Genomic DNA, 13,182 nt, shown 5'->3' on the forward strand with positions numbered 1-13,182 from the left:
CTGAGCTGTTGATTGAGACGGGAGAGCAGGGGTGCGGGCGGTGGAGGCCTTCCCCCGTGCGTGCAGGACCTCCTTCATCCTGGGTGAGTGCTGAGGGAACCTGCCTCTGACGAGAACCCTCGCTGGTCCGCCCTCTTCAGGGTTGCCACAGGGGTGAGGCCCACCGTATCCAGCGGGCAGAGGGGGCATACGGTGGGCCTGTTTGCCAGGGACCTCACTGCCTGTCGCGGCTGCTGGACTCACCCTGGACTCCCAATATGCGTCGTTGGGGCCAGAGAGGTGGTCCGGGTGTTCAGGCCTTAGCCAACCCTGCTTCAATGCCCAGAATTCAGGTGGTCCCTTGGGCATCCTTTGGAGACAACCAAGTGCTTCTGGGTATGGCCCAGGTGGTCTCTGGTGCTGTAAGGTCTGAGCACTGTAGCACTCCAGGCTTCCAGAGCACTGCTTGGGAGAACCCTCTCCCCAAAATAAAAGATCTTTGGCCATTTATTATCATGTTATTTTAGTATTACTCTCATATAGGCTATCTCTGTGAATGCACCTCATCCTCAACTAGCCGTAGGAATCCCAAGCTAGGCTGTCTGCACCCCCTTTGAATTTGGGGGGGATCTCCTTCATCCCTTATACACTGTGCAGAGCCAATCAGCAAACTGACAAGCACCCCGCACGTATCATGTGAGGACTGGGCAGGGGATTCTGCAGGAGAAGTAATTCACTCCGTGGGGCTGGATTTTGCCGTGTAAACAAGAGGGATGACGGGGCTGAACTGGCCCTTTTCCTAAGCTACAGTTGCCATCCACTTAAATCACTCTTCTCTCTCTAAATGAATGTGTCGCCTTTGGATAAAGTTTTCTGTAAATGGTTGGGGCATCTCTTAATAAGAAGCTTTCCGTAAGTAGCCTATTCATACTCTCCTGAATACATGGGGAGTTGTTTATGCGGGCATTATTCACACAAGATGCCACACAGAAGGAGGAATTGTTCCATAACATTCCCTGTACATCCAGGCTGCTGTCTGGCGGTACTATAATAGGAGCATACAAATTAGGTCAGGCAGGGTTTGAAGAACGAGCCTGAGACAACAACAAAGGAGAAAGCCCTAGCATGGCCGGATGGTACCGGCGCACGTTCAAGGCGCAATTACAGAGCATTTTCTGCTCAGAACAACGTGGCTCCGTGGCTTCCCTGTGCCACACAATGGGATGGGTTTGCAGAACACATCAATTTTGTGCTTGTCAAAATGACAGGCTTGCAATTACCCTTCATTGTGCTTGATGCTAAATTAGTGCAGTCGTTCCATTGCCAAAGGGATGTCTGAATGCAATCAAAGTGAGCACTAATGCCAGAGAGATTCCCCCACATAAGCACCAATTTAAAGAAAGGCAGGAGTCCCATATTTGGGGGAAGTTAGGTTAGCCACTATAACGCCTACCACACCGCAGGGGTTAATTGGCAGTTGTCACAAATAGAAAGGCAAGAGGAGGCACCCATCGGCTCAGCCTGTGTTCGAGATTAAGATAAATGAAGCGGGTGTTGCCTTTGACTTTGTGTCAATGGGATTACCCAAAAGGCACTTAAATGTGCTCTCAGTATCTGTGTGGCAGGATGAGTTTCCGTGTGACTGCATTTCTAACTGAAACAGTACTAAAATTCAAAACTGAAGGTATCCGAAAGGCATCCGTGGGCATCTTCTGAGTCCTGAGAAGTACCATCCTGTCTCAGAGAGGATCAGTGAGTGCTGCTGAGGGGCGGGCAGGGGAGGGAGCGGGCAGCCACTGAGGAACGTTTTCCTGCCAGGTCTGGCTTAGCAAAGGGACTGTCCTTCTTAGGCATCCACCAGAACTCTGAGTCCTGGAGCACATCTCCCTGGCAGTCTTGTACGTCTAGGTCATGTGACCAGATCCTCAAAGTCTGGTCCAGAAAGAGTGACCCCTTTCACCTTCAAAGTAGACATTTGCACTATGATATGGAAAATTTTTCCCAGTATATTGAACAACGAGCTCTTCCCCAGTCTCGTGGACATGGGACACGCCTTCCACCACGCCCTCAAATGCAGGACCCTCCCTCATAGATCCTAGTGCTGCTACTACTTACATCATCAGGGCCATCAAGAAGTCCCCTACTCTTCCTCCCCACTGCTCCCTGCACCACCAGCTCTTCCTGGTCCTGTGGACGGGAGAAGCCCCAACCACCATTAATTAATCCAAACAACCTCACCTTCAACTCCATAATTCTAAGAACTCTAAAGGCTTGTAGGTTCTCATCATCATCATCATCATCATCATCATCATCATCATCATCCCATTGATCATCAAATTTCTCGAGTGGTCTCAGTAATGTCTCCATTTGTCCTAGCCCTGAGATTTTAGAAACCTCTCTTTACTCGTCCTTCCCAATGATGCCACATCAGAGGCTCTTTCAGGGTCAGGGGAATGAGACCCAGCATTGTTACTGGTTTGGGCATATGAATACACCATGGGGAGTTTGCCAGGCTCTCCCATGTGGGCAGGATTCTCAGTAGCTTGCCAGGTTCTCCCAGAGGGAGAAGTAGGCTATAAGGTGTCGCGAGGCCACAAAGCGGCCATGCGCTTCCGGGAGCTTGGTTTTAAGTCTCTGGATGTTGGCCATTTGTGGGATTACATAGCGCCCGGGGTAGTCCCTGGGTGTGACCACCTAGCTACTGGAAAATAGGAAATATGGGAGGAAGAGGCCCAGTCCCAATCCGAGCAGGCTTGGAGGTCTCAGCCCCGGGTCCCACACACCTGGGTTCTTCTGCCGGTACCTTCATGCGTGAGGCTCGTCCGAACGTGTGGAGAGGGGCCTTGAGCATGGCTATGGCTGGGCTCTGGAGGTCTTCATCCGCGGGAGCACTGCTCAGGGTGGGGAGGGAAGCTGGAGCCCACCCCCTCTGAGGGGCCCCAGTGAAGACAGCCAGGCGCACGAGCAAGAGACTCTCTGCGTTGCTCTCTTCCAGGAGCTTGGTTTTAAGTCTCTGGATGTGGGCTGTTGGTGGCATTACATGGCGCTGGGGCAGTCCCCGGGTGTGACCGCCTAGCTACTGGAAAATGGGGAACCTGGGTGGAAGAGGCCCAGTCCCGATCGGAGCAGGTTCTGCTATCTGTCCTCAAATCCTCCAATAATCACCCTGGTATGTAACAGGAGTAGTTAGATATACTGATCAGTGAGTGAGGCCACTCCCAATATACTCTGTGTGTCTATATCATGTTTATACAACACAAAGGAACACAAAGAAAGAAATGAGCAAATACATCAAATAATAACTGTTGATACTCTTAGAGAAAGGTGAACGTGACCAGTTTTATTTTCATTTGTTTTTTACTGGATTTTCTAATATTTACATGGTGGTGGACTGGAGCGATAGCACGGTGGGTAGGGTGTTTGCCTTGCGTGCAGCCAACCTGGGTTCAATTCCTCAGTCCCTCTCAGATTGCCCAGCAAGCTACTGAGAGTATCCCACCTGCATGGCAGAGCCTGGCAAGCTACCCATGGCGTATTTGATATGCCAAAAACAGTAACAACAAGTCTCACAATGGAGACATTACTGGTGCCTGCTCGAACAAATCGATGAACAACAGGACGACAGTGCTACAGTGCAGTGCTATATGGTGGTATATCATATCTAAATTCTTCCAGTTTCTTCTTTGGGGGAAGGAGGGTATTAAAATTCAGAGTTCTTGGCCCAGACATTAAAAAATGTCTTTTTCTGAGTGGGCGATACAGGCCTCCAATGGGGATGTCCATCCAGTAGGGATGGACACTGGAATCATTCAGAGGGTCAGCATTTGTGTTGGTTACAATTGGGGCGTGTTTCTTGTTTGTGAAAGAAGGTACATATCCAGGAAGATTATCAGTGGGTGATTATGCTAAAAAGGGAAAGATAGGCCAAAGATGTTTGGGAATCTCTGCATTAGCAGGTCAGCTGTCTCTGCAGGAATACCTAATTATTCTTGAGAAATCATCAGACCGTCCAATCACACTGTTTAGGATGGAGCAGCATTGCAGGAGAAATCTTCAGATAATTAGATAATCCTTGAAAATCCATCTCTTGAGATATTTAAGTGAGCCCAGCTTCCCACAAGCCCCCGAAGTGGTTGGCCTAAAAAGGAGCACTGTGGGGAGGATTGCCTTGTTGGAGCCAAATTGAATGAAAATAAAACCTGAGACTCTAGTATGAAACTCATTCATGTGAGTGGCTTAAGCAGACATGAACCTCTCAGAGTCTGGGGTAGGGGAAGCAGGGCAGAGCAGGTACCTGTGGATGAGATTATACAGAAGAGTAGGGCCAAATAGTTCACATTATTTAACCCTTCCTCCTCCTCCTCCTCCTCCTCCTCCTCCTCCTCCTCCCCCTTCTTCCTCCTCTTCCTACTACTACTACTACTCAATCTCATCCTCCTCTTCCTCTTCCTCCTCTTCCTCCTCCTTCTTTCCTCTCTTTAACTTGCCATCCTAAATTCCTCCCTCTCCTTTGTGTCTCTCCTTCCTTTCCTCTCCATCTCTCCTCCCTCTTCTCTCTCTCCCCACCCATAAAATCAATCTTTAACTCTGCTTCTGTCTCCGTCTGTCTTGCTCTCTCCATGTCCTGACGTACTTCTCCTGTGTCCTTCCTTTCCGTGGACATATGTGGCTCAATAGTAATCACGGTGCCACGTGCTGCCAATGCTGGATTCCCGTGAAGCTTTCCAAATGTTTCTCTTGCTATGTTGACGATGTGCTTACAGTGACTGTTCCTACCAGCAGTATGTATGTGTGTATAAATATGTGTGTTTCATGTAGGTTTCATATGCGGATGAGTCATCCCTCTGTCTTCCTCTTAGCTCCTATCGAAAAGTGCTCCCCCAGCATTCCTGTCCAAAAACTGTTCTCAGCATTTTAAAAGATGGATCTGTAAAGATTCGATCTCTGGTTAAAGCAGGAGCTCTCCCAGGACTACCTGCCAATCAAGTAGGAATGCTGACTGGGGCAACTTCTAGAGAAACTCCATAGTTGAGTGTACAGCCAGCCATAGCATCTGTCCACAGATGACCGTGCAGCTCCCCAGACGCTAAGAAAGACCACAAAGCAGCAGCTATTGGTGGCAACAGAGATAGTTCCGTTCAAGGGCAGAATTCCTGGGCAGTGCAGTGGCTGAGGCCGGGACATCTGTAGGAGAAACTCAGCGCCACAGCCCACAGGGAAGATTAGCATGAGTCTGCCATCCTTGGGATTGGGTGGGGGCCTCTGCGAGGGACCAAATGGTAGCTCCCTGGCCATGCAATGGTAGTTCCTCGGCTTAAATCCTATTCTTTTTGGATAGTCAAATCCCAAAACACTGGAAAAATTCATGGGTATCAGCCTCATTTAAAGTTCTGATCAAAACTAGCATCACAATTAGAAGCTAATGCTTTGTCTTTTCTGGGTTTTTAAGAAAGACAAGTAATAATTGTATAATCTCTGGGGAGGCCAGAGGAGGCCCCAGTGTCTCTCCCCATCACCGCCTGGGTTGGGTGGTCTCTGGCTGCTCGCCCAGCCTGGGCGGCCCGTGCCATGGGGCAGATGGAGGAGGAAACGAGGGCCAGGCCGATTAGTTGATCAGTTGCTGTTTATTCCATTCTCCCCACTCACCTGTTCCAGTCTCTCTGAGCCCCCCATCCTACTCTCACCCTGACCCTCATTCCCGTCTCCTCCTGTCTCTCCCGCTCATCTCTCTGTGCTCCATCTTGCTCCCTGCTCTGTCTCCCAACTCCTCCAACTCTCTGTCTCTCCACGCCTCCTCTCTCCACCCTCGCACTCTGGGCCAACGCTAGACCCAGTCTGGTAACAAAATCAACATAAGAAAACCCTTCTGACTGCCCATCACCACCTAGGGGTTTTCCTCTTCTAACATCTTAATTAACATCTTAATATTAGTTATTTTGTATGGACACAGTAAGAGATACATTGAGGCTTGTAGGAAGGCTCTCCCGGGAACACCTTGCCACAGATTCAGAACTACAGTGCTCAGGCCAGATTAATCATTCCTAACCCTAGCAAAGTCCGAATCTACTTATTACTTTTTGGATCATGACAGAATTTGTCCATGACCATGCTCTTAACTTATAGTTAAGCATTAAGGCACTTTGGCCAGGCCCATCTCAATGCCCTGGTAGCACATAATTCACTGTTTGCCCTGGGTCCATCCAGTCCCTCGTCGGGACCCTGCTTTTGGGAGTGCTAGAAACTGAGGCAACTGAGGCTTAAGTCGAGAGAACAGATGCCAAGGAGGTAAATATCATTGAGAGTTCATTAACTCCCAAGTTACAAAAGCATAGCATTAACTGTCTTCCTGTGTCCATACAGAAAGGACATAGCTCTGAATTAACTATTCAAAGAACTTAAAGAGAAGAGAAAAACAATATTTACAAGTTAACAGACCACAAAGAAAAAAGTTACAAATAAACACAGAGGAATGGGAGCACTGTGATGGGAGTAATCCAATAAACCTAAGCTTCCTGTGGCAAGGCAGAAAGGACAAACCCATGTTATCCTACAAATAATATCTCTATAATAGCTACAGTGATTGTTGTTTAATTTTTTGTGTGTTCAGTGCAGTAGTAAGTTGAATCCCTTCCTTCAAATACATGTACTCAGGATGTGACCTTGTTTGGTATAAAGGATTATTTAAGGTACAATTAAGTCATGTTTACAGCGAATCAGAGTAGAAGCTGAATCTTATGAGGGTGTCCTTATTAGGATAGGACACAGAGATGTCAGGTTCGGAGAAGAAAGCAGTGTGGATGAAGGCAGGGATGGGAGAGATGCTGCCACAAGTCACCTGCAACCTCTAGGATATGAAAGAGGTAGTAAGGTCCCTCCAGAAATCATAGGTGGTTTGGAGAGATAAGGCATTTGTCTTGTATGTTGTCAACCTTGCAGCTCCAGTCCCCGCCCCCCCCAAAAAAAAACCCACATATGATCCCCCCAGCGCCACCAGTAGTAATTCCTGTGTACAGAGCCAGAGGTAACCCTTGAGCCTTGCCAGTGATGGCTCTAAAACAAATAAAAATCAGAAGATAAGACCTATTGAGTGGGAAAAGATATTTGTGAACTACATGTCAGACAAGAGATTAATATCCATAAACTGAAAGAACTCATAAAATTCAGCAAGATAAGGACAACCTGATTAAAAAGTGGACAGAGAATCTGAATAAACTCTTTTCCAAAGAAGACATAAGATGGCCAACAGGCACGTGAAAAGATGCTCGGCATCTCTTATTAAGAGGGAAAAATGCAAATCAAAAGCATAATATTGTCATTTCACACCACTTAGAGTTATGAATATTTTTTTAAAAAAGAAGAAGTAAGATGAGAAGAAGGGGAAAGTACACATTTTTGGTAGTGATACAGGTCAATGCAACTGTCTTAGAAAGCAATATGGAAATTCTTCCCAAAAATCAAAATAGAAATACTATATAGTTCAGTCACCCCAGAGCTGGATATTTGCCCAAAGCAAAAAAAAATTCAATCTAAGAGCTATATGAAGCCTTCATGTTCATCACATTATTCACAAAACCTAAACTAGAAGCAAGCAAGATCTCATAAATTAGATGAGATCTATTTGTACACAATAGAATACAACTTAACAATTTAAAAAGAAAGGTGAAATCCTTCCATTTGCAACCATCTAGGTAGACCTACAGGGCATAATGTAAGTGAATTAAGTCAGAAGGAGAAAAACAACCTCCTTATGCTTTTTTCCTGTCGTGGTAGATGAGGAAACAAGTGAACAAACAAGACAAAAACTAACATTGAGATGAGAGGAGCAAAATAGTAGTTATCAAAAAGGAAGGGGAAATGGGGCAGGTACATTGGATGGTGAGGCCCAATTGAACGGCCAGATACAATCTAGACTTCTGGTCATGAGCATAATACAGCTTATGTGGCTGTATACTTGAAACTTTTATAGCATTATCTGCCAATGTTACTTTACAAAAAAATTTTTGGGGGAGGGATACTTTTGGGAGGGTGGTGGAGAATGGGCGCTCGTGGAGGGATGGGTACTCGATCATTCGATCATTATATGACTGAAACGTAATTACGAAAGTTTGTAAATCTGTAACCGTAACTCACAAAGATTCATTAAAATTTTGTAAATAAATAAAATAAAATGAGACTCAGAAGATGAAAAAAAATTTTTTTTCATGCACTTTAGGGCTCTTCAAGCCCACGTTCTCCCTCGAATATGTATGTCTCTTGTTTATCTCTATGTATCTGCCTTTTTTTTCTACTCTGAAGAAGTCTGTGTTCTCTCTTGAATATATATTTTTTCTCTATCTCTCCCTCACATATTTCTAAGTAACTTTCATTCCATAAAAACGATCTTGCTTTGGGGCTGGAGTGATAGCACAGTGGGTAGGGTGTTTGCCTTGCACGCGGCCGACCCGGGTTTGATTTCCAGCATCCCATATGGTCCCTCGAGCACCACCAGGAGTAATTCCTGATCACATGAGCCAAGAGTAACCCCTGTGCATTGCCGGGTGTGACTCAAAAGCAAAAAAAAAAAAAAAAAAAAAACTACCTCGTTTCACTAAAAAGGAAAAATAAAATTAACACACTTTAGGGCTAGACAGAGAAAGAGAGAGAGAGAGAGAAAGAGAGAGAGAGAGAGAGAGAGAGAGAGCAAAAGTCTGAAGCTCTTGCCTCACCCCCAGGATGCCTGGATCACATCTCCCTCACTGCATGGCCTTACGAGAACTGACATAATCTCATTTGCCAGAGAGCTACCCCTGATGATAGCCAGTGGTGAACACAGACAGTCCCCCCCCCCCGAAATTACTTTAAAAATCCACATTGTCAATGCTGCATTTTCAATTTTTTATTGAATCACTATGAATTTCAAAATTAAAGGGATATTTCTCACTGAGTTTCAGATGCACGGTGTTCCAACACCAATCCCTTCATCAGGGTCCACTGTGCTCCCGCTGGGTGCTGTATTTGTCATGAGAAAAAATGGGAAACAAGATTTGAACAGAGACTCATTTTCTTTTTCCCATATTTACATATAAACTGTATTTATTGATTGATTTGTTTAACAAACATCCATTAAACACCTAATGTACCTGGACACCTTGAGAGTGTCATTGAGTCTGACTACACTGAAATTTTCAAAGCGTTTCAGTGGCTCGTAGATAAAAACAGGCAAGTCGAGAGTGTATGAAAGCAGTAGATGTGAATTAGCTGTCATCCAAGCTGCTGAAAACAATCTTTCATTATGATCCTTTAGGGAGCCACGTTTTGTAAGAATTTATCATCAAGAGGCACAAAAATACCCCCTAATTCACTTGTCTGCGCTTTTTTTCTACCAAAATTTTCATGTTCAGCTGCCAACTGGGGACTGGAGTTGAAAAAACTACAAATCTTTTAATGCTTAGAAACCGTTTGCGGCAAGGGATGGGGTGGAGGGGGGTTAGAGTGTTGTGATTTTTTTCTCAAACATTCCTTTGTTTGTGTATCTCCGATCAGGACCAAAATTGCAAGGCCGCGTGGAAGGGCAGAGACTGAGTGTGATGGGTGGATTTCTCAGTAACGGGGTGTTTCATTAGTTACAGTCTCTCTCCAGCACGCCAGCCTCACAGTGGTCCAGCCAATTCTCTCAGACAACATCACAGCATTGACTAGCTACTTGGGACCTGTGTTCTCAAAGTGGTAAAGGATGCTGTTTATAACAAACTCACACTCCTGTGTAGACGGTGAATAATGGAATTAGATGTGGGTTTTCATCCAACTGGGGGTTGTATAACCTTGAGCAAATTGTTGGATTCCACCGAGCCTCATCTTTGGAAATACCGAGTACCTACTTCTTCATTCCGTTCTGAAGATTCACAGAGACCAACGTAAACAGACTTCCGAAGAATGAGCCAGTTCCCCTCGGTCCAACCGGATGTCCTGTTTCATTCTCCATCCCTTCTCCTTGTTCGGCTTTTCCTGTTTTTACTTTCAATCGTGTTGTTCTTTCATCCTTTCCAAGAAGCCTTCAATGCCAGATGCCTGGCTGGCATCATTTGAAATGCCCGTGAGCCTGGCCTTGCCACCGGGCTACCTCAGATGCCATGGCAGCCTCAGGAACTGTCAGCTCTGCTTAATCATGGCCATAGTCCTCATATTCTGAATTAGCAAATGTCTCTCCCGGGTCTCAAGTCTGAGACCCTGAGGAATCTGCAGGGGTTCTGGAAGATTGCCGTGGGGACCATGAGGACCACATCCGGGAAGGTCGCTTGCAGTTCCTTACACATAGTCCAGAACCACTTTGGTCCCCATGGTGGTGGTGTGTCCCTTCCTCAAACAAGCCCATCAGGAGACAGACAGAACTAATAAGACCAGGACCATTGTTTCTGGAGTGACCATTGGGACTCACGTCCACTTTAAACCTGGGAGGCGGGCCACATCCCATCATCTCTCCTACAGGAGCGTGTCATGGCTGGCAAGAGAGATTAGAAAGGTTCACATCCTGCTTCTCCGTGGCCCCTGGCCCAGCACAGGTTGCAGAGAGAACCCAAGACTCTCTTCAGACTGCACTGGGAGTCCTTGGGGTAATGTGTTGTGAACAAATGGGGGAGAGAAGAATAAGAACTCGAGGAGTCAAGTGCCTAGAAATTCAGCACTGTAAGACACTAAGCTGTAGCAATGGTCCTCCCCTCGGGGCTACCTCCCCAGTATATTTGGGGGGGAGGGGTTGCAGGGCACACTGGCAATGCTCAGAGGTTATTCCTGGCTCTCGCTCAGGGCTCGGGAATTATTTCTGGCGGTGCTCAGGGCCAGAGAGGGTGCTGACGATCAAATCTGTGTTGACAGAATGCAAGGCAAACACTTTGGTCACTGTCTTCTCTCTCCAGCCCGGTGCCGCCCAGTCTTAATCCCTGTTTGGAGGAGATTTGACACTAGCAGAAGGCGATACTTTTTTTTTGAAATTTTATTTTCGCTCATTTAAAAGCTTTTATTTTTTTGTCATTTTTATTTTTATTTTTTTAATGAATCACCGTGAGATAGTTTACAGACTTATAAACTTTCGTGATTACATTTCAGTCATACAATGACCGAGTGCCCATCCCTCCACCAGTGCCCATTCTCCACCACCAATGTTCTGTGTAACCCTGCTGCCATGCCCACCCCCTCCCCCCTACCCCCTGCCTCTGTGGCAGGCACATTCCCTCTTTCTCTCTCTCTCCTTTTGGGTGTTATGGTTTGCAGAACAGTAAGTTGGCCATTATGTTTGGTCTGTAGTCTACTTTCAGCACACATCTCCCATTCCTAGTGAGCCTTCCAAGCATCATTCACTTAGTGGCCCCTTCTCTATCCCAGATGCTTTTCCCCCCAGCAGGTGAGGCCAGCTTCCAAGCCATGGAGTGATCCTCCTGGCCCTTATCTCTATTATCCTTGGGTGTTAGTAAGAAGGAGATACTTTTTATGAGCTTCTGTTTCATATCCAGTTGGACCAGGAATGTTCTATACTTTTGGGTGAATTTTCAAAAAAAAAAAAGGAATAAAATTCTTTATATTTTATTCTCTCAGGTTTTTTTTAAGTTATCCATCCTCTAATGCTAAATGTCTTAAATCTTTAGACCTTAGGATGCAACTTAAGAATATCATGAAAACATCAATATAATCTGCTTAAAAGCTTAGAAAAAGAAGAGACGAAAGGACTTAAAAGTTGGCAGGCAAATGCAAACTCTTTTAAACACAGAGCATATGAGAGAACCTAGGTTTTGGACTTCACTTTATTTAAGATGAGTACCCACCAGGTTGGGGATCTTTGGGAAAACAAATTGTTTTTGTCCTTTGTGTGTTGAATGATGCTCTCCAATAGTAATAATCAAAACTCTGAATAATGTGAATTTCTTCAAAGAGCAGCCTCTATTACCACTGCAAACATGGATTTTTTTATATGTGGGTCCTTGCGTAGTATACAAAAGATTCGCATATGAAATCCAGCTGCCTATGAAACGATCATTTATAGCACACTTTAAGCACTTTAAGGAGGAGGTCATGGGTCTCTCTCCAACATTCAGGTCTCCCATGTTGTTGTGGACCATGCATGTTGTCCCGCATCCAGACCTTATGCCATCCTGGTCTCAAGTACAAGTTCTTGGGCTTGTCCCTGCCGTCCACTTGCAGCCAGTGTACATTGGTCCGGTCCTCTCCCTTCTCAGTTCTTGACCCAGTGTACACCTTCCTGGTCTGAGATCTGTCGCTGGAACACTGCCACCTGTGTCCCCTGCTGGGCTTGCTGCTCTTTAGCCTGTCTCTGTACCTCTCAAGGGCCATAGCCTAGCATCTCCTCGGCCTGGACATGGGCGAGGGGTCAAAGGGAAGTTGCTGTCCACTCAGACTCATGCCTGGAGTCCAAGTGGAAGTTGTCTGGTGGAAACCCAACACTTGCCTAGAACTATCTCTCCACCATGACATTTGGGGCAGCTGAGGTTGAAAACGACCCGTGAGGTTAAGTAGATTTCCTGACAGCCCTCCCCTCCCCTCTGCTTCAACACGACATGAAGCGCTTCCAACCTATAAACTGCAGAGCGTCTGCTGAACTCGACCCATTTCTTACGTGACCCCAAAAGGAATCAGCCTAACTAACTGTCCAGAGCATTCGGCTTCCCTGTTGCTGATGCTCGGCTGCCGTCCAGGCAGGTCTGATCCTCAGCACCCACCCACTGTCAGCACTTCACCAGCCTGCAGGGCACAGACCAATGCCCTGCCCTGCCGGGGGTCTCTCCCCTCCCACCTACGCGGCTCCTCATCGCCAGCAGGCAGCTCTGGCCGCACCGCCGGGCCCGTTCTCAGCACCACTGGGCCAGAGGAATTTCCCATCTTAAACCATCAAGCCTGCAGGGCTTTGAGCAGCCTCTGAAATGCCATAAATCTGCCTGTCTCGCAGTCACCCTGACTCAGAACTCATTCGATTGTTTTACCTTCCTCCACTGGTCTATTGCAATAGTAGTTGACTTAGATAAAGGAGTATTTTGTTTTTAATTTTTTCCCTCCAGACTAGCGCAGACCTTAAGGAAATAGAAATTATCAGACTCAACTGTCCTCGCTGAGCTGACCCTTGCTTGGTCCTTTAAGAATAGTGTCCCCGGGTCCTCTTGAGATCAGGCACATGACAGAGGGAATGCTGAGCTCGGTCTGACAAAGTTCTCTAACACT

At 46.4% G+C, this 13,182-nt stretch overlaps 1 protein-coding gene across 1 annotated transcript in view; it reads left to right on the forward strand.

The window, feature by feature from the left end:
* CNTNAP2 (contactin associated protein 2) overlaps positions 1–13,182 on the forward strand; it is a 1,529,860-nt gene that overhangs the window by 1,346,634 nt on the left and 170,044 nt on the right. The window lies entirely within an intron of this gene.

This window comes from Sorex araneus, chromosome 1 (assembly GCF_027595985.1).
Source record: "Sorex araneus isolate mSorAra2 chromosome 1, mSorAra2.pri, whole genome shotgun sequence".
In the NCBI taxonomy this organism is placed as follows: Eukaryota; Metazoa; Chordata; class Mammalia; order Eulipotyphla; family Soricidae; genus Sorex; species Sorex araneus.